This window comes from Oncorhynchus nerka, unplaced genomic scaffold (genome assembly GCF_034236695.1).
Source record: "Oncorhynchus nerka isolate Pitt River unplaced genomic scaffold, Oner_Uvic_2.0 unplaced_scaffold_1032, whole genome shotgun sequence".
NCBI classification, from domain to species: domain Eukaryota; kingdom Metazoa; phylum Chordata; class Actinopteri; order Salmoniformes; family Salmonidae; genus Oncorhynchus; species Oncorhynchus nerka.
In genome coordinates this window covers 129,433-151,466 of record NW_027040272.1, presented here as the reverse complement: position 1 = coordinate 151,466, position 22,034 = coordinate 129,433, and the positions used below count along the sequence as shown (strand labels likewise).

At 46.3% G+C, this 22,034-nt stretch overlaps 1 pseudogene; it reads left to right on the top strand.

Moving 5' to 3' along the window:
- LOC135570204 (bone morphogenetic protein receptor type-2-like) overlaps positions 1-22,034 on the top strand; it is an 85,584-nt pseudogene that overhangs the window by 58,564 nt on the left and 4,986 nt on the right.

The window sequence follows — 22,034 nt, the reverse complement described above, 5'->3', positions numbered from 1 at the left end:
AGACCATAGAACCCTTTGAAACCCATGTCATCAGTGAGGGAGACCATAGAACCCTTTGAAACCAATTTAATCAGTGAGGTGAGACCATAGAACCCTTTGAAACCCATGTCATCAGTGAGGTGAGACCATAGAACCCTTTGAAACCAATTTAATCAGTGAGGTGAGACCATAGAACCCTTTGAAACCCATGTCATCAGTGAGGCGAGACCATAGAACCCTTTGAAACCAATTTAATCAGTGAGGTGAGACCATAGAACCCTTTGAAACCCATGTCATCAGTAAGGTGAGACCATAGAACCCTTTGAAACCCATTTCATCAGTGAGGGGAGACCATAGAACCCTTTGGAACCCATGTCATCAGTGAGGGCAGACCATAGAACCCTTAGAAACCCATGTCATCAGTAAGGTGAGACCATAGAACCATTTGGAACCCATGTCATCAGTGAGGGGAGACCATAGAACCCTTTGAAACCCATGTCATCAGTGAGGTGAGACCATAGAACCCTTTGAAACCCATGTCATCAGTGAGGAGAGACCATAGAACCCTTTGAAACCAATGTAATCAGTGAGGGGAGACCATAGAACCCGTTGAAACCCATGTCATCAGTGAGGAGAGACCATAGAACCCTTTGAAACCAATGTAATCAGTGAGGGGAGACCATAGAACCCGTTGAAACCCATGTCATCAGTGAGGTGAGACCATAGAACCCTTTGAAACCAATTTAATCAGTGAGGGGAGACCATAGAACCCTTTGAAACCCATGTCATCAGTGAGGTGAGACCATAGAACCCTTTGAAACCAATTTAATCAGTGAGGTGAGACCATAGAACCCTTTGAAACCCATGTCATCAGTAAGGTGAGACCATAGAACCCTTTGAAACCAATTTAATCAGTGAGGTGAGACCATAGAACCCTTTGAAACCCATGTCATCAGTGAGGTGAGACCATAGAACCCATGTCATCAGTGAGGAGAGACCATAGAACCCTTTGAAACCAATTTAATCAGTGAGGTGAGACCATAGAACCCATGTCATCAGTGAGGTGAGACCATAGAACCCTTTGGAACCCATGTCATCAGTGAGGAGAGACCATAGAACCCTTTGAAACCAATTTAATCAGTGAGGTGAGACCATAGAACCCTTTGAAACCCATGTCATCAGTAAAGTGAGACCATAGAACCCTTTGAAACCCATTTCATCAGTGAGGGGAGACCATAGAACCCTTTGGAACCCATGTCATCAGTGAGGGCAGACCATAGAACCCTTAGAAACCCATGTCATCAGTAAGGTGAGACCATAGAACCATTTGGAACCCATGTCATCAGTGAGGGGAGACCATAGAACCCTTTGAAACCCATGTCATCAGTGAGGTGAGACCATAGAACCCTTTGAAACCAATTTAATCAGTGAGGTGAGACCATAGAACCCTTTGAAACCCATGTCATCAGTAAGGTGAGACCATAGAACCCTTTGAAACCAATTTAATCAGTGAGGTGAGACCATAGAACCCTTTGAAACCCATGTCATCAGTGAGGTGAGACCATAGAACCCATGTCATCAGTGAGGAGAGACCATAGAACCCTTTGAAACCAATTTAATCAGTGAGGTGAGACCATAGAACCCTTTGAACCCATGTCATCAGTGAGGGGAGACCATAGAACCCTTTGAAACCAATTTAATCAGTGAGGTGAGACCATAGAACCCATGTCATCAGTGAGGTGAGACCATAGAACCCTTTGGAACCCATGTCATCAGTGAGGAGAGACCATAGAACCCTTTGAAACCCATGTCATCAGTGAGGGGAGACCATAGAACCCTTTGAAACCAATTTAATCAGTGAGGTGAGACCATAGAACCCTTTGAAACCCATGTCATCAGTGAGGTGAGACCATAGAACCCTTTGAAACCAATTTAATCAGTGAGGTGAGACCATAGAACCCTTTGAAACCCATGTCATCAGTGAGGCGAGACCATAGAACCCTTTGAAACCAATTTAATCAGTGAGGTGAGACCATAGAACCCTTTGAAACCCATGTCATCAGTAAGGTGAGACCATAGAACCCTTTGAAACCCATTTCATCAGTGAGGGAGACCATAGAACCCTTTGGAACCCATGTCATCAGTGAGGGCAGACCATAGAACCCTTAGAAACCCATGTCATCAGTAAGGTGAGACCATAGAACCATTTGGAACCCATGTCATCAGTGAGGGAGACCATAGAACCCTTTGAAACCCATGTCATCAGTGAGGTGAGACCATAGAACCCTTTGAAACCCATGTCATCAGTGAGGAGAGACCATAGAACCCTTTGAAACCAATGTAATCAGTGAGGGAGACCATAGAACCCTTTGAAACCCATGTCATCAGTGAGGTGAGACCATAGAACCCTTTGAAACCAATTTAATCAGTGAGGGAGACCATAGAACCCTTTGAAACCCATGTCATCAGTGAGGTGAGACCATAGAACCCTTTGAAACCAATTTAATCAGTGAGGTGAGACCATAGAACCCTTTGAAACCCATGTCATCAGTAAGGTGAGACCATAGAACCCTTTGAAACCAATTTAATCAGTGAGGTGAGACCATAGAACCCTTTGAAACCCATGTCATCAGTGAGGTGAGACCATAGAACCCATGTCATCAGTGAGACCATAGAACCCTTTGAAACCAATTTAATCAGTGAGGTGAGACCATAGAACCCTTTGAACCCATGTCATCAGTGAGGGGAGACCATAGAACCCTTTGAAACCCATGTCATCAGTGAGGGGAGACCATAGAACCCTTTGAAACCAATTTAATCAGTGAGGTGAGACCATAGAACCCATGTCATCAGTGAGGTGAGACCATAGAACCCTTTGGAACCCATGTCATCAGTGAGGAGAGACCATAGAACCCTTTGGAAACCCATGTCATCAGTGAGGGGAGACCATAGAACCCTTTGAAACCAATTTAATCAGTGAGGTGAGACCATAGAACCCTTTGAAACCCATGTCATCAGTGAGATGAGACCATAGAACCCTTTGAAACCAATTTAATCAGTGAGGTGAGACCATAGAACCCTTTGAAACCCATGTCATCAGTGAGGTGAGACCATAGAACCCTTTGAAACCAATTTAATCAGTGAGGTGAGACCATAGAACCCTTTGAAACCCATGTCATCAGTGAGGTGAGACCATAGAACCCTTTGAAACCCATTTCATCAGTGAGGGAGACCATAGAACCCTTTGGAACCCATGTCATCAGTGAGGGCAGACCATAGAACCCTTTGAAACCCATGTCATCAGTAAGGTGAGACCATAGAACCATTTGGAACCCATGTCATCAGTGAGGGAGACCATAGAACCCTTTGAAACCCATGTCATCAGTGAGGTGAGACCATAGAACCCTTTGAAACCCATGTCATCAGTGAGGTGAGACCATAGAACCCTTTGAAACCCATGTCATCAGTGAGGAGAGACCATAGAACCCTTTGAAACCAATGTAATCAGTGAGGGAGACCATAGAACCCTTTGAAACCCATGTCATCAGTGAGGTGAGACCATAGAACCCTTTGAAACCAATTTAATCAGTGAGGTGAGACCATAGAACCCTGAAACCCATGCCATCAGTGAGGTGAGACCATAGAACCCTTTGAAACCAATTTAATCAGTGAGGTGAGACCATAGAACCCTTTGAACCCATGTCATCAGTGAGGAGAGACCATAGAACCCTTTGAAACCCATGTCATCAGTGAGGGGAGACCATAGAACCCTTTGAAACCAATTTAATCAGTGAGGTGAGACCATAGAACCCTTTGAAACCAATTTAATCAGTGAGGGAGACCATAGAACCCTTTGAAACCCATGTCATCAGTGAGGTGAGACCATAGAACCCTTTGAAACCAATTTAATCAGTGAGGTGAGACCATAGAACCCTTTGAAACCCATGTCATCAGTGAGGTGAGACCATAGAACCCATGTCATCAGTGAGGAGAGACCATAGAACCCTTTGAAACCAATTTAATCAGTGAGGTGAGACCATAGAACCCTTTGAACCCATGTCATCAGTGAGGGGAGACCATAGAACCCTTTGAAACCAATTTAATCAGTGAGGTGAGACCATAGAACCCATGTCATCAGTGAGGTGAGACCATAGAACCCTTTGGAACCCATGTCATCAGTGAGGAGAGACCATAGAACCCTTTGAAACCCATGTCATCAGTGAGGGGAGACCATAGAACCCTTTGAAACCAATTTAATCAGTGAGGTGAGACCATAGAACCCTTTGAAACCCATGTCATCAGTGAGGTGAGACCATAGAACCCTTTGAAACCAATTTAATCAGTGAGGTGAGACCATAGAACCCTTTGAAACCCATGTCATCAGTGAGGCGAGACCATAGAACCCTTTGAAACCAATTTAATCAGTGAGGTGAGACCATAGAACCCTTTGAAACCCATGTCATCAGTAAGGTGAGACCATAGAACCCTTTGAAACCCATTTCATCAGTGAGGGAGACCATAGAACCCTTTGGAACCCATGTCATCAGTGAGGGGAGACCATAGAACCCTTTGAAACCCATGTCATCAGTGAGGTGAGACCATAGAACCATTTGGAACCCATGTCATCAGTGAGGGGAGACCATAGAACCCTTTGAAACCCATGTCATCAGTGAGGTGAGACCATAGAACCCTTTGAAACCCATGTCATCAGTGAGGAGAGACCATAGAACCCTTTGAAACCAATGTAATCAGTGAGGGGAGACCATAGAACCCGTTGAAACCCATGTCATCAGTGAGGAGAGACCATAGAACCCTTTGAAACCAATGTAATCAGTGAGGGGAGACCATAGAACCCGTTGAAACCCATGTCATCAGTGAGGTGAGACCATAGAACCCTTTGAAACCAATTTAATCAGTGAGGGGAGACCATAGAACCCTTTGAAACCCATGTCATCAGTGAGGTGAGACCATAGAACCCTTTGAAACCAATTTAATCAGTGAGGTGAGACCATAGAACCCTTTGAAACCCATGTCATCAGTAAGGTGAGACCATAGAACCCTTTGAAACCAATTTAATCAGTGAGGTGAGACCATAGAACCCTTTGAAACCCATGTCATCAGTGAAGACCATAGAACCCATGTCATCAGTGAGGAGAGACCATAGAACCCTTTGAAACCAATTTAATCAGTGAGGTGAGACCATAGAACCCATGTCATCAGTGAGGTGAGACCATAGAACCCTTTGGAACCCATGTCATCAGTGAGGAGAGACCATAGAACCCTTTGAAACCAATTTAATCAGTGAGGTGAGACCATAGAACCCTTTGAAACCCATGTCATCAGTAAAGTGAGACCATAGAACCCTTTGAAACCCATTTCATCAGTGAGGGAGACCATAGAACCCTTTGGAACCCATGTCATCAGTGAGGGCAGACCATAGAACCCTTAGAAACCCATGTCATCAGTAAGGTGAGACCATAGAACCATTTGGAACCCATGTCATCAGTGAGGGGAGACCATAGAACCCTTTGAAACCCATGTCATCAGTGAGGTGAGACCATAGAACCCTTTGAAACCAATTTAATCAGTGAGGTGAGACCATAGAACCCTTTGAAACCCATGTCATCAGTAAGGTGAGACCATAGAACCCTTTGAAACCAATTTAATCAGTGAGGTGAGACCATAGAACCCTTTGAAACCCATGTCATCAGTGAGGTGAGACCATAGAACCCATGTCATCAGTGAGGAGAGACCATAGAACCCTTTGAAACCAATTTAATCAGTGAGGTGAGACCATAGAACCCTTTGAACCCATGTCATCAGTGAGGGGAGACCATAGAACCCTTTGAAACCAATTTAATCAGTGAGGTGAGACCATAGAACCCATGTCATCAGTGAGGTGAGACCATAGAACCCTTTGGAACCCATGTCATCAGTGAGGAGAGACCATAGAACCCTTTGAAACCCATGTCATCAGTGAGGGGAGACCATAGAACCCTTTGAAACCAATTTAATCAGTGAGGTGAGACCATAGAACCCTTTGAAACCCATGTCATCAGTGAGGTGAGACCATAGAACCCTTTGAAACCAATTTAATCAGTGAGGTGAGACCATAGAACCCTTTGAAACCCATGTCATCAGTGAGGCGAGACCATAGAACCCTTTGAAACCAATTTAATCAGTGAGGTGAGACCATAGAACCCTTTGAAACCCATGTCATCAGTAAGGTGAGACCATAGAACCCTTTGAAACCCATTTCATCAGTGAGGGGAGACCATAGAACCCTTTGGAACCCATGTCATCAGTGAGGGCAGACCATAGAACCCTTAGAAACCCATGTCATCAGTAAGGTGAGACCATAGAACCATTTGGAACCCATGTCATCAGTGAGGGGAGACCATAGAACCCTTTGAAACCCATGTCATCAGTGAGGTGAGACCATAGAACCCTTTGAAACCCATGTCATCAGTGAGGAGAGACCATAGAACCCTTTGAAACCAATGTAATCAGTGAGGGGAGACCATAGAACCCGTTGAAACCCATGTCATCAGTGAGGAGAGACCATAGAACCCTTTGAAACCAATGTAATCAGTGAGGGGAGACCATAGAACCCGTTGAAACCCATGTCATCAGTGAGGTGAGACCATAGAACCCTTTGAAACCAATTTAATCAGTGAGGGGAGACCATAGAACCCTTTGAAACCCATGTCATCAGTGAGGTGAGACCATAGAACCCTTTGAAACCAATTTAATCAGTGAGGTGAGACCATAGAACCCTTTGAAACCCATGTCATCAGTAAGGTGAGACCATAGAACCCTTTGAAACCAATTTAATCAGTGAGGTGAGACCATAGAACCCTTTGAAACCCATGTCATCAGTGAGGTGAGACCATAGAACCCATGTCATCAGTGAGGAGAGACCATAGAACCCTTTGAAACCAATTTAATCAGTGAGGTGAGACCATAGAACCCTTTGAACCCATGTCATCAGTGAGGGGAGACCATAGAACCCTTTGAAACCCATGTCATCAGTGAGGGGAGACCATAGAACCCTTTGAAACCAATTTAATCAGTGAGGTGAGACCATAGAACCCATGTCATCAGTGAGGTGAGACCATAGAACCCTTTGGAACCCATGTCATCAGTGAGGAGAGACCATAGAACCCTTTGAAACCCATGTCATCAGTGAGGGGAGACCATAGAACCCTTTGAAACCAATTTAATCAGTGAGGTGAGACCATAGAACCCTTTGAAACCCATGTCATCAGTGAGGTGAGACCATAGAACCCTTTGAAACCAATTTAATCAGTGAGGTGAGACCATAGAACCCTTTGAAACCCATGTCATCAGTGAGGCGAGACCATAGAACCCTTTGAAACCAATTTAATCAGTGAGGTGAGACCATAGAACCCTTTGAAACCCATGTCATCAGTAAGGTGAGACCATAGAACCCTTTGAAACCCATTTCATCAGTGAGGGGAGACCATAGAACCCTTTGGAACCCATGTCATCAGTGAGGGCAGACCATAGAACCCTTAGAAACCCATGTCATCAGTAAGGTGAGACCATAGAACCATTTGGAACCCATGTCATCAGTGAGGGGAGACCATAGAACCCTTTGAAACCCATGTCATCAGTGAGGTGAGACCATAGAACCCTTTGAAACCCATGTCATCAGTGAGGTGAGACCATAGAACCCTTTGAAACCCATGTCATCAGTGAGGAGAGACCATAGAACCCTTTGAAACCAATGTAATCAGTGAGGGAGACCATAGAACCCGTTGAAACCCATGTCATCAGTGAGGTGAGACCATAGAACCCTTTGAAACCAATTTAATCAGTGAGGTGAGACCATAGAACCCTTTGAAACCCATGCCATCAGTGAGGTGAGACCATAGCACCCATGTCATCAGTGAGGAGAGACCATAGAACCCTTTGAAACCAATTTAATCAGTGAGACCATAGAACCCTTTGAACCCATGTCATCAGTGAGGAGAGACCATAGAACCCTTTGAAACCCATGTCATCGGTGAGGTGAGACCATAGAACCCATGTCATCAGAAGAGACCATAGAACCATTTGTGTCATCAGTGAGGTGAGACCATAGAACCCTTTGAAACCCATGTCATCAGTGAGGTGAGACCATAGAACCCATGTCATCAGTGAGGTGAGACCATAGAACCCTTTGAAACCAATTTAATCAGTGAGGGGAGACCATAGAACCCTTTGAAACCCATGTCATCAGTGAGGTGAGACCATAGAACCCTTTGAAACCAATTTAATCAGTGAGGTGAGACCATAGAACCCTTTGAAACCCATGTCATCAGTAAGGTGAGACCATAGAACCCTTTGAAACCAATTTAATCAGTGAGGTGAGACCATAGAACCCTTTGAAACCCATGTCATCAGTGAGGTGAGACCATAGAACCCATGTCATCAGTGAGGAGAGACCATAGAACCCTTTGAAACCAATTTAATCAGTGAGGTGAGACCATAGAACCCTTTGAACCCATGTCATCAGTGAGGGGAGACCATAGAACCCTTTGAAACCCATGTCATCAGTGAGGGGAGACCATAGAACCCTTTGAAACCAATTTAATCAGTGAGGTGAGACCATAGAACCCATGTCATCAGTGAGGTGAGACCATAGAACCCTTTGGAACCCATGTCATCAGTGAGGAGAGACCATAGAACCCTTTGAAACCCATGTCATCAGTGAGGGAGACCATAGAACCCTTTGAAACCAATTTAATCAGTGAGGTGAGACCATAGAACCCTTTGAAACCCATGTCATCAGTGAGGTGAGACCATAGAACCCTTTGAAACCAATTTAATCAGTGAGGTGAGACCATAGAACCCTTTGAAACCCATGTCATCAGTGAGGCGAGACCATAGAACCCTTTGAAACCAATTTAATCAGTGAGGTGAGACCATAGAACCCTTTGAAACCCATGTCATCAGTAAGGTGAGACCATAGAACCCTTTGAAACCCATTTCATCAGTGAGGGGAGACCATAGAACCCTTTGGAACCCATGTCATCAGTGAGGGCAGACCATAGAACCCTTAGAAACCCATGTCATCAGTAAGGTGAGACCATAGAACCATTTGGAACCCATGTCATCAGTGAGGGGAGACCATAGAACCCTTTGAAACCCATGTCATCAGTGAGGTGAGACCATAGAACCCTTTGAAACCCATGTCATCAGTGAGGTGAGACCATAGAACCCTTTGAAACCCATGTCATCAGTGAGGAGAGACCATAGAACCCTTTGAAACCAATGTAATCAGTGAGGGGAGACCATAGAACCCGTTGAAACCCATGTCATCAGTGAGGTGAGACCATAGAACCCTTTGAAACCAATTTAATCAGTGAGGTGAGACCATAGAACCCTTTGAAACCCATGCCATCAGTGAGGTGAGACCATAGCACCCATGTCATCAGTGAGGAGAGACCATAGAACCCTTTGAAACCAATTTAATCAGTGAGGTGAGACCATAGAACCCTTTGAACCCATGTCATCAGTGAGGAGAGACCATAGAACCCTTTGAAACCCATGTCATCAGTGAGGTGAGACCATAGAACCCATGTCATCAGTGAGGAGAGACCATAGAACCCTTTGAAACCCATGTCATCAGTGAGGTGAGACCATAGAACCCTTTGAAACCCATGTCATCAGTGAGGTGAGACCATAGAACCCATGTCATCAGTGAGGAGAGACCATAGAACCCTTTGAAACCAATTTAATCAGTGAGGTGAGACCATAGAACCCTTTGAACCCATGTCATCAGTGAGGGGAGACCATAGAACCCATGTCATCAGTGAGGAGAGACCATAGAACCCTTTGAAACCCATGTCATCAGTGAGGTGAGACCATAGAACCCATGTCATCAGTGAGGAGAGACCATAGAACCCTTTGAAACCCATGTCATCAGTGAGGTGAGACCATAGAACCCTTTGAAACCCATGTCATCAGTGAGGTGAGACCATAGAACCCATGTCATCAGTGAGGTGAGACCATAGAACCCTTTGGAACCCATGTCATCAGTGTTGAGAGACCATAGAACCCTTTGAAACCCATGTCATCAGTGAGGAGAGACCATAGAACCCTTTGAAACCCATGTCATCAGTGAGGGGAGACCATAGAACCCTTTCAAACCAATTTAATCAGTGAGGTGAGACCATAGAACCCTTTGAAACCCATGTCATCAGTGAGGTGAGACCATAGAACCCTTTGAAACCAATTTAATCAGTGAGGTGAGACCATAGAACCCTTTGAAACCCATGTCATCAGTGAGGAGAGACCATAGAACCCTTTGAAACCCATGTCATCAGTGAGGGGAGACCATAGAACCCATGTCATCAGTGAGGGGAGACCATAGAACCCTTTCAAACCAATTTAATCAGTGAGGTGAGACCATAGAACCCTTTGAAACACATGTCATCAGTGAGGTGAGACCATAGAACCCTTTGAAACCCATGTCATCAGTGAGGTGAGACCATAGAACCCTTTGAAACCCATGTCATCAGTGAGGAGAGACCATAGAACCCTTTGAAACCAATTTAATCAGTGAGGGGAGACCATATAACCCTTTGAAACCCATGTCATCAGTGAGGTGAGACCATAGAACCCTTTGAAACCAATTTAATCAGTGAGGTGAGACCATAGAACCCTTTGAAACCCATGTCATCAGTGAGGTGAGACCATAGAACCCTTTGAAACCAATTTAATCAGTGAGGTGAGACCATAGAACCCTTTGAAACCCATGTCATCAGTGAGGGGAGACCATAGAACCCTTTCAAACCAATTTAATCAGTGAGGTGAGACCATAGAACCCTTTGAAACCCATGTCATCAGTGAGGTGAGACCATAGAACCCTTTGAAACCCATGTCATCAGTGAGGTGAGACCATAGAACCCTTTGAAACCCATGTCATCAGTGAGGAGAGACCATAGAACCCTTTGAAACCAATTTAATCAGTGACGTGAGACCATAGAACCCTTTGAAACCCATGTCATCAGTGAGGTGAGACCATAGAACCCTTTCAAACCAATTTAATCAGTGAGGTGAGACCATAGAACCCTTTGAAACCCATGTCATCAGTGAGGTGAGACCATAGAACCCATGTCATCAATGAGGAGAGACCATATAACCCTTTGAAACCCATGTCATCATTGAGGTGAGACCATAGAACCCTTTGAAACCCATGTCATCAGTGAGGAGAGACCATAGAACCCATGTCATCAGTGAGGAGAGACCATAGAACCCTTTGAAACCCATGTCGTCAGTGAGGTGAGACCATAGAACCCTTTGAAACCCATGTCATCAGTGAGGTGAGACCATAGAACCCTTTGGAACCCATGTCATCAGTGAGGAGAGACCATAGAACCCTTTGAAACCCATGTCATCAGTGAGGGGAGACCATAGAACCCATGTCATCAGTGAGGGGAGACCATAGAACCCTTTGAAACCAATTTAATCAGTGAGGGGAGACCATAGAACCCTTTGAAACCCATGTCATCAGTGAGGTGAGACCATAGAACCCTTTGAAACCCATGTCATCAGTGAGGTGAGACCATAGAACCCTTTGAAACCCATGTCATCAGTGAGGTGAGACCATAGAACCCTTTGAAACCCATGTCATCAGTGAGGAGAGACCATAGAACCCTTTGAAACCAATTTAATCAGTGAGGGGAGACCATAGAACCCTTTGAAACCCATGTCATCAGTGAGGTGAGACCATAGAACCCTTTGAAACCAATTTAATCAGTGAGGTGAGACCATAGAACCCTTTGAACCCATGTCATCAGTGAGGAGAGACCATAGAACCCTTTGAAACCCATGTCATCAGTGAGGTGAGACCATAGAACCCTTTGAAACCCATGTCATCAGTGAGGAGAGACCATAGAACCCATGTCATCAGTGAGGAGAGACCATAGAACCCTTTGAAACCCATGTCATCAGTGAGGTGATACCATAGAACCCTTTGAAACCCATGTCATCAGTGAGGAGAGACCATAGAACCCATGTCATCAGTGAGGTGAGACCATAGAACCCTTTGAAACCCATGTCATCAGTGAGGAGAGACCATAGAACCCATGTCATCAGTGAAGACCATATTTGAAACCCATGTCATCAGTGAGGTGAGACCATATAACCCATGTCATCAGTGAGGAGACACCATAGAACCCTTTGAAACCAATTTAATCAGTGAGGTGAGACCATAGAACCCTTTGAACCCATGTCATCAGTGAGGGGAGACCATAGAACCCATGTCATCAGTGAGGAGAGACCATAGAACCCTTTGAAACCCATGTCATCAGTGAGGTGAGACCATAGAACCCTTTGAAACCCATGTCATCAGTGAGGTGAGACCATAGAACCCATGTCATCAGTGAGGTGAGACCATAGAACCCTTTGGAACCCATGTCAGTGAGGAGAGACCATAGAACCATTTGACACCCATGTCATCAGTGAGGAGAGACCATAGAACCCTTTGAAACCCATGTCATCAGTGAGGGGAGACCATAGAACCCATGTCATCAGTGAGGGGAGACCATAGAACCCTTTGAAACCAATTTAATCAGTGAGGTGAGACCATAGAACCCTTTGAAACCCATGTCATCAGATAGGTGAGACCATAGAACCCTTTGAAACCAATTTAATCATTGAGGTGAGACCATAGAACCCTTTGAAACCCATGTCATCAGTGAGGTGAGACCATAGAACCCTTTGAAACCAATTTAATCAGTGAGGTGAGACCATAGAACCCTTTGAAACCCATGTCATCAGTGAGGGAAGACCATAGAACCCTTTGGAACCCATGTCATCAGTGAGGGGAGACCATAGAACCCTTTGAAACCCATGTCATCAGTGAGGGGAGACCATAGAACCCTTTGGAACCCATGTCATCAGTGAGGGGAGACCATAGAACCCTTTGAAACCCATGTCATCAGTAAGGTGAGACCATAGAACCATTTGGAACCCATGTCATCAGTGAGGGGAGACCATAGAACCCTTTGAAACCCATGTCATCAGTGAGGTGAGACCATAGAACCCTTTGAAACCCATGTCATCAGTGAGGAGAGACCATAGAACCCTTTGAAACCAATTTAATCATTGAGGTGAGACCATAGAACCCTTTGAAACCCATGTCATCAGTGAGGTGAGACCATAGAACCCATGTCATCAGTGAGGAGAGACCATAGAACCCTTTGAAACCAATTTAATCAGTGAGGTGAGACCATAGAACCCTTTGAACCCATGTCATCAGTGAGGTGAGACCATAGAACCCTTTGAAACCCATGTCATCAGTGAGGGGAGACCATAGAACCCATGTCATCAGTGAGGGGAGACCATAGAACCCTTTGAAACCCATGTCATCAGTGAGGTGAGACCATAGAACCCATGTCATCAGTGAGGAGAGACCATAGAACCCTTTGAAACCAATTTAATCAGTGAGGTGAGACCATAGAACCCTTTGAACCCATGTCATCAGTGAGGTGAGACCATAGAACCCTTTGAAACCCATGTCATCAGTGAGGAGACCATAGAACCCATGTCATCAGTGAGGGGAGACCATAGAACCCTTTGAAACCCATGTCATCAGTGAGGTGAGACCATAGAACCCTTTGAAACCAATTCAATCAGTGAGGTGAGACCATAGAACCCTTTGAAACCCATGTCATCAGTAAGGTGAGACCATAGAACCCTTTGAAACCCATGTCATCAGTGAGGAGAGACCATAGAACCCTTTGAAACCCATGTCATCAGTGAGGTGAGACCATAGAACCCTTTGAAACCCATGTCATCAGTGAGGTGAGACCATAGAACCCTTTGAAACCCATGTCATCAGTGAGGTGAGACCATAGAACCCATGTCATCAGTGAGGAGAGACCATAGAACCCTTTGAAACCCATGTCATCAGTGAGGGGAGACCATAGAACCCTTTGAACCCATGTCATCAGTGAGGGGAGACCATAGAACCCATGTCATCAGTGAGGTGAGACCATAGAACCCTTTGAAACAGGTGAGACCATAGAACCCTTTGAAACCCATGTCATCAGTGAGGAGAGACCATAGAACCCTTTGAAACCAATTTAATCAGTGAGGTGAGACCATAGAACCCTTTGAAACCAATTTAATCAGTGAGGGGAGACCATAGAACCCTTTGAGGAAACCAATTTAATCAGTGAGGTTTGAAACCCATGATCAGTGAGGTGAGACCATAGAACCCTTTGAAACCAATTTAATCAGTGAGGTGAGACCATAGAACCCTTTGGAACCCATGTCACAGTGAGGAGAGACCTGTTTCTCCCTGTCATCAGTGGGATCTAACTTCATCACATGGCTTGGGACATTCTGGATTGGGTGGTTAGGGTTTACGTTTACGAACCCTTTCTGTCTCCCATGGTTCCTGAGGTGGGACCAGAACTCCAGGAGGTGGGTACATGGCCCCAGAGGTTCTGGAGGGGCTGTGAACCTGAGGAGACCTTCACCAGTGGCTCTTGAAGCAGGTGGACATGTACGCCCTGGGCCTGGTCTACTGGGAGACCTTCATGAGGTGTTTGACTGAACCTCTTCCCAGGTGAATAACCCTGACCTCTAACCCTGGGCCTGGTCTACTGGGAGACCTTCAGGAAGACCTGTCATGAGTGTACTGACCATCTAACCCTGGGCCTGGTCTGAAGACCTTCATGAGGTGTACTGACCTCTAACCCTGGGCCTGGTCTACTAGGGAGACCTTCATAGAACCCTTGTACTGACCTCTAACCCTGGGCCTGGTCTGGGAGACCATCAGAACCCTTCATGAGAAACCCTGGGCCTGGTCTACGGAGATCACCTCGGAGTGAGGTGAACCCTTCAAACCCTGGGCCTGGTCTGACTGGGAGACCTTCATGAGGTGTACTGACCTCAACCCTGGGCCCCTGACCTACTGGGAGAGACCTTCATGAGGTGTACTGACCTCTAACCCTGGGCCCCGTCTTGGGGAGACCTTCATGAGGTGTACTGACCATAACCCTGGGCCCTACTGGGAGACCCATGTCATCTGAGAGACCAACCCTGGAACCTGGTCATCAGTGAGGTGTACCTAACTAGGAGGAGAAGGTGGCAACCAGTTAAGAACAAATTCTTATTTACAATGACGGCCTAACCCGGACCATGGGCCCATGTCATCAGTGTGGACCGAACCCTTTGAACCCATGTCATGGGAGTCCAAACCCATGTCATCAGTGAGGGAGACCATAGGTCATCAGTGAGGGGAGACCATAGAACCCTTTGAAACCAGGGTCTGTGAGTGAGACCATAGAACCCTTTAGCACTGAGATGCAGTGCCTTAGACCATAGAACTGAACCAGGTCTGTAGTGACGCCCTCTAGCACTGAGATGCAGTGCCTTTAATCAGTGAGGGAGACACTGAACCAGGGTCTGAGGTGAGACCATGAACCCTTTGCCTCTAGCACTGAGATGCAGTGCCTTAGACCACTGAACCCATGGTCTGTGAGGTGACGCCTCTAGCCCTGTCACTGAGACCCATGTCATCAGTGAGTGAGACCATCCCTAGTCATCAGTGAGGTGAGACCAGTGGTCTCTCAGTGAGTGACGCCTCTGAGCACTGAGATGCAGTGCCTTGAGACCACTGAACCAGGGTCTGTAGTGACGCCTCTAGCACTGAGATGCAGTGCCTTCAGTGAGGGGACCACTGAACCAGGGTCTGTAGTGACGCCTCTAGCACTGAGATGCAGTGCCTTAGACCACTGAACCAGGGTCATCAGTGAGGTGAGACCATAGAACCCTTGAAACCCTAGCATCAGTGAGGGTCTGAGCAGTGCCTGTCATGCAGTGAGGGGAGACCATGAACCAGGGTCTGTAGTGAGGGGAGACCATAGAACCATCTGACACCCATGCACTGAGATGCAGTGCCTGAGGTGACCACTGAACCAGGGTCTGTAGTGACGCCTCTAGCACTGAGATGCAGTGCCTTAGACCACTGAACCAGGGTCTGTAGTGACGCCTGAGCACTGAGATGCAGTGCCACCATTGAAACCCAGTCATCAGTGAGATGCAGTGAGGGAGACCATAGAACCCTTTGAGACCCATGCCTGAGGGGAGACCACTGAACCAGGGTCTGAGTGACTCTAGCACTGAACCCATGCAGTGCCTTAGAACCACTGAAACCCAGGTCTGTAGTGAGACGCCTTTGGAAACCCAGTCACTGAGATGCAGTGCCTTAGACCACTGAACCAGGGTCTGTGAGTGAGACCATAGAACCCTTTGAAACCCATGTCATCAGTGAGGAGAGACCATAGAACCCTTTGAAACCAATTTAATCAGTGAGGTGAGACCTAGAACCCTTTGAAACCCATGGTCAGTGAGGTGAGTAGAACCCTTTGCCTGTCATCAGTGAGGGGAGACCACTGAGATGCAGTGAGGGAGACCATAGAACCCTTTGAAACCAATTTAAACAGACCAGGAAACCCATGTCATCAGTGAGTGAGACCATAGAACCCTTTAGCACTGAGATGCAGTGTCATTGAGGGAGACCATAGAACCCTGAACCAGGGTCTGAGGTGAGTGAACTTTGAAACCTTAGCACTGAGATGCAGTGAGGAGAGACCACAGAACCCTTTGAAACCAGGTCTCGTGGGTGAGACCACCCTTTGAAACTTTGACCACCCTTTGAAACCCATGTCATCAGTGAGGTGAGACCATAGAACCCCTTTGAAACCCATGTCATCAGTGAGGTGAGACCATAGAACCCTTTGAAACCCATGTCATCAGTGAGGTGAGACCATAGAACCCTTTGAAACCCATGTCATCAAGGTGAGACCATAGTGTCCCAGACCTCATAGAACCCTTGGCGTTGAGGTGAGACCATAGAACCCTTTGAAACCCATGTCATCAGTGGGGAGACCACCCTTCCTTTGAGACCATGCAGGTCCTGGTGTGAGAATAGAACCCAAGTCATCCCAGGAGGCCATAGAACCCTGGAAGGAAAACAGTGGGTGAGACCATAGAACCCTGTTGAAACCAATGTTATGTGTGTGAGACCATAGAACATGTCATCAGTGAGGAGAGACCATGGTGTTTTGAAACCATGTCCATGGATGTGGTAGTTATGGTGTGAAACCAATTTGTTCAGTGGTGTGAGACCATGTTTGGTGTGGTGTTTGGTCCCTGGTGTGGTGTATGTTATGGTGTGGTATGTTAGGGTGTGGTATGTTATGGTGTGGTATGTTATGGTGTGGTATGTTGTGGAGTGTGTCTGTGAGGTGGATGGTGTGGTATCAGTGAGGGAGACCTATGTTAGAACCTCTTCCCAATTAATCAGTGTGGTATGTTACCCTGGTGTGGTATGTTAGAACCCTGGTGTGGTACCCATGTTATGGTGTGGTGATGTTGCCTGGTCATGTGGGAGACCTTCATGTGGGTGTGGTATGTTAACCCTGGTGTGGTATGTTATGAGGTGTGTGAACCTAACCCTGTTATGGTGTGGTATTCATGTGAGGTGAGACTATGGTGTGGTATGGGAAACCAATTCATGAGGTGTACCATGAACCCTTTGTGTTATGGTGGTCTGTGGGAGACCATGTTATGTGACTGACCTGGTACCCTGTTGCCTGGTGTGGTATGTTATGGTGTGGTATGTTGCCCATGTCATCAGTGGGAGATGTTATGGTGTGGTGATGTTAACCCTGGTCATCAGTGGTATGTTATGGTGTGGTATGTTAAACCCATGGTGTGGTATGTGAGGAGACCATGTGGTATGTTAGTGAGTATGTTGTCATCAGGTGTGGTATGTTAGTGGTAGAACCCTGGTATGTTATGGTATGGTATGTCATCAGTGTGGACCATATGTTCATGGTGTGGTATGTTAGTGGTGAACCATTGTATGTTCAGTGAGTGTGGTCATGTTATGGTGTGGTATGTTATGGAAACCAATGTGGTATGTGTGGTATGTTATGGTGTGGTATGTTAACCAGGGTGTGGTGTGGGTGTGGTATGTTATGGTGTAATGTGAGGTGGTATGAACCCTTATGGTGAGGTGGTATGTTATGGTGAACCAGGGTATGGTGTGGTATGAACCCTTAAACCCATGTGTGGTATGTTATGGTGTGGTATGAACCCTTATGGTGTGGTATGTTCATCAGTGTGGTATGGTGTGGTAGACCACTGAACCAGGGTCATGTGGTAGAACCCTTTGGTCATGGTGAGGTATGCATGGTGTGGTATGGTATGGTGTGGTGAACCCATGTCATCAATGGTGAGGTGAGACCATATGTTGTGGTGTGGTGATGTTATGGTGTGGTATGGTGTATGAACCACTAAACCCAGGTGTGAGTGAGACCATATGTTATGGTGTGGTATGTTATGTGTGTGAGACCATATGGTCATGTGAGGGGAGACATGTTATGGTGTCATCAGTATGTTATGTCATCTGAGGTGCAGTGAACCACTGAACCAGGTCATGTTAGGTGAGGTATGTCATCAGTGAGGAGAGACCATGTGCCAATTTAATCAGTGTGGTAGAACCCTGAAACCCATGTCATCAGTTAGTGAGACCATGTTATGGTGTGCAGTAGAACCACTGAATGTTCAGTGAGTGTGGTATGTCATCAGTGAGTGAGACCATAGTATGTTGTGAGTATGTTATGGTGTGGTATGTTATGGTGAGACCATAGTATGTCATCAGTGGTGTGGTATGGTCCTGGTATGTTAAACCCATGGTGTGAGTATTTATGTTATGTGTGAGACCATGGTGTCATCAGTGTGGTGTGTAGGTGAGTAGTGGTATTTGAAACCCATGGTGAGGTGAGACCATAGAACCCTTTGAAACCCATGTTATCAGGGTGAGACCATGGTGTGGTAGACCATAGAACCCTTGAAACCCATGTCATCAGTGAGGTGTGGTAGTTTGAAACCCATGTATGTTGAGACCATAGAACCCTTTGAAACCCATGTCATCAGTGAGGTGAGACCATAGAACCCCATGTCATCAGTGAGGTATAGAACCCTTTGATGTTATGGTGTGGTAGACCATGGTGTGGTATGTTCAGTGTGGTATAGAACCCATTATGGTGTGGTATGTTTGAAACAGGTGAGGTATGTTTGAAACCCATGTCATCAGTGAGGTGAGACCATAGAACCCTTTGAAACCATGTATGTTGTGGTATGGTGTGGTAGAACCCTTTGAAACCAATTTAATCAGTGAGGTGGACCATATTTGTTAATGGTGAGGTGAGACCATAGAACCCTTTGAAACCAATTTAATCAGTGAGGTGAGACCATAGAACCCTTTGGTACCCACGTGTTTCTCCCTGGTGGGATCTAACTGGTATGGCTTGGGATTCTGGTGTGGTTATTTACGTATTTAAACCCTGGTGTCTCTCTTCAGGTGGGTACAGTCCGCTATGGCCCCAGAGGTTCTGGAGGGGGCTGTGGTGCGATGTTGAAGCAGGTGGACATGTACGCCCTGGGCCTATGGGAGACCTTATGGTGTGGTCTTCCCAGGTAATAACCCTGACCTCTAATGGTGTGGTGCCTGGTATGGGAGACCTTCATGGTGTATGTTATGGTGGTGGTGTGGTAGGTTATGGTGTGGTCTATGTTATGGTGTGGTATGGTGTGGTGTGGTGTGGTACTACTGTGGTATTCATGGTGTGGTGGTGTTATGGTGTACTGTATGGGCCTGGTCTATGTTATGGTGTACTGGTGGGCCTGGTATGTTATGGTGTGTATGTTATGGGCCTGGTCTACTGGGAGACCTTCATGGGTGTACTGTATGGGCCTGGTATGGGAGACCTTCATGAGGTGTGGGGCCCCGTATGGGAGTTATGGTGTGGTATGGTTATGGTGTTCATGGTATGTAACCCTGGGCCTGGTCTACTGGGAGACCTTATGGGTGTACTTATGGTGTGTGTGGTATTTTATTTATGTATGGTGTGGTATGTTCACGGCCGGATGTGGTATCTAACCAGGGTGTGGTTACTCCTCTAGCACTGAGATGCAGTGCCTTATGGTGAACCAGGGTGGTAGTGTCTAGCACTGGTGTGGTGCCTTATGTTATGGTGTGGTATGAGATGCATGCCTTAGACCACTGAACCAGGGTCTGTAGTGACGTGCACTGAGATGCATGCCTTAGTGTGTAGTATGACTGGTGCCTGTACTGAACCAGGGTCTGTAGTGGTGTGGTACTGAGATGCAGTGCCTTAGACCATGTTAGGGTCTGTGGTGTGGAGATAGTGCCTTAGACCACTGTGGGTCTGTATGGTGTGGTGCAGTGCCTTAGACAGGTGAACCAGTCTCTATTGTGGCACTGAGATATGTTACTGGTATGGTGTGTAGTATGGTGTGGTGTGGTGTGTTATGGTCTGTGGTATGTTATGGTGCATGCCTTAGTGTGGTAGTGGTATGTGCCTTGTTATGAACCAGTGTCTGTAGTGTTATGGTGTGTGTTAGACCACTGTCTGTGGTATGGTGTGTGCCTTATGAACCAGGGTCTGTATGTTAGTGAGTAGTGGTTAGACAGCTGTGTGGTATGGTATGTTATGGTACTGAACCAGTGTCTGTGTGGTATGTTATGGTGTGGTAGTGACTCCTCTAGTGAGATGGTATGGTGTGTGTGGTTTCCATGTGTTCTGGTATCCTTTCTCTCCAGGAGTCAGTCCCAGACCTCCAGGTGTTATGGCGGGGAACCACCCTTCCTTTGAGGACATGCAGGTCCTGGTGTCCAGAGGAGACCCAAGTTCCCAGAGGCCTGGAAGGAAAACAGCCTGGTGAGACCTGTGGTGTGGTATGGTGTGGTGTGGTATGGTGTGGTGTGGTGTGTGGTATGGTGTGGTATGGTATGGTATGTGGTATGGTGTGGTATGTTATGGTGTGGTGTGGTATGGTGTGGTATGGTGTGGTATGGTGTGGTGTGGTGTGTTATGGTGTGGTATGTTATATGTGGTATGGTGTGGTATGTTATGGTGTGGTATGTGGTATGGTGTAGTGTGGTGTTATGGTGTGGTATGTTATGGTGTGGTGTTGTGGTATGGTATGGTGTGGTGTGGTATGGTATGTTATGGTGTGGTATGTTATGGTATGTTATGGTGTGGTATGTGTGGTGTGGTATGGTGTGGTATTGTGGTGTGGTATGGTGTGGTGTGGTATGGTGTGGTATGTTGTGGTATGGTATGGTGTGGTATGGTGTGGTGTGGTATGTTATGGTGTGGTGTGGTGTGGTATGTTATGGTGTGGTATGTTATGGTGTGTTATGGTATGTTGTGTTGTGGTGTGGTATGTTGTGGTGTGGTATGGTGTGTATGGTATGGTGTGGTATGTTATGTGGTATGTTGTGGTGTGGTGTGGTATGGTGTGGTGTGTTATGGTGTGTTATGGTGTAGTGTGGTATGGTGTGGTATGTTATGGTGTGGTATGGTGTGTATGTTATGGTGTGGTATGGTGTGGTATGTATGTTATGGTGTGTGTGGTGTGGTATGGTATGTTATGGTGTGGTATGGTGTGGTATGTTATGGTGTGGTATGTTATGGTGTGGTATGGTATTCCTGTGTATGGTGGTGGTGTGTGTGGGTATGTTATGGTGTGGTGTGTGTGGTATGTTATGGTGTGGTATGGTATGGTGTGGTGTGTTATGGTGTGGTATGGTGTGTTATGGTGTGGTATGTTGGTGTGTGTGGTATGGTATGGTATGGTGTTATGGTGTGGTATGTTATGGTGTGGTATGGTATGTGGTATGGTATGGTGTAGTGTGGTGTGGTATGGTTATGGTGTGGTATGGTATGTTATGGTATGTTATGGTGTGGTATGTTATGGTGTAGTATGGTGTGGTATGTTATGGTGTATGGTGTGGTGTGGTTATCCTGGTGTGTATGTTATGGTGTCCCCAGGTGTGGTGTGGTATGTGAAGTGAGTTATGGTATGGTGTGGTATGGTGTGGTATGGTTATGTGTATGGTGTAGTGTGGTATGGTGTGTGTGGTATGTTATGGTGTATGTGTGGTATGGTATGTTATGGTGTTATGTGTGTGGTATGGTGGTATGGTATGGTAT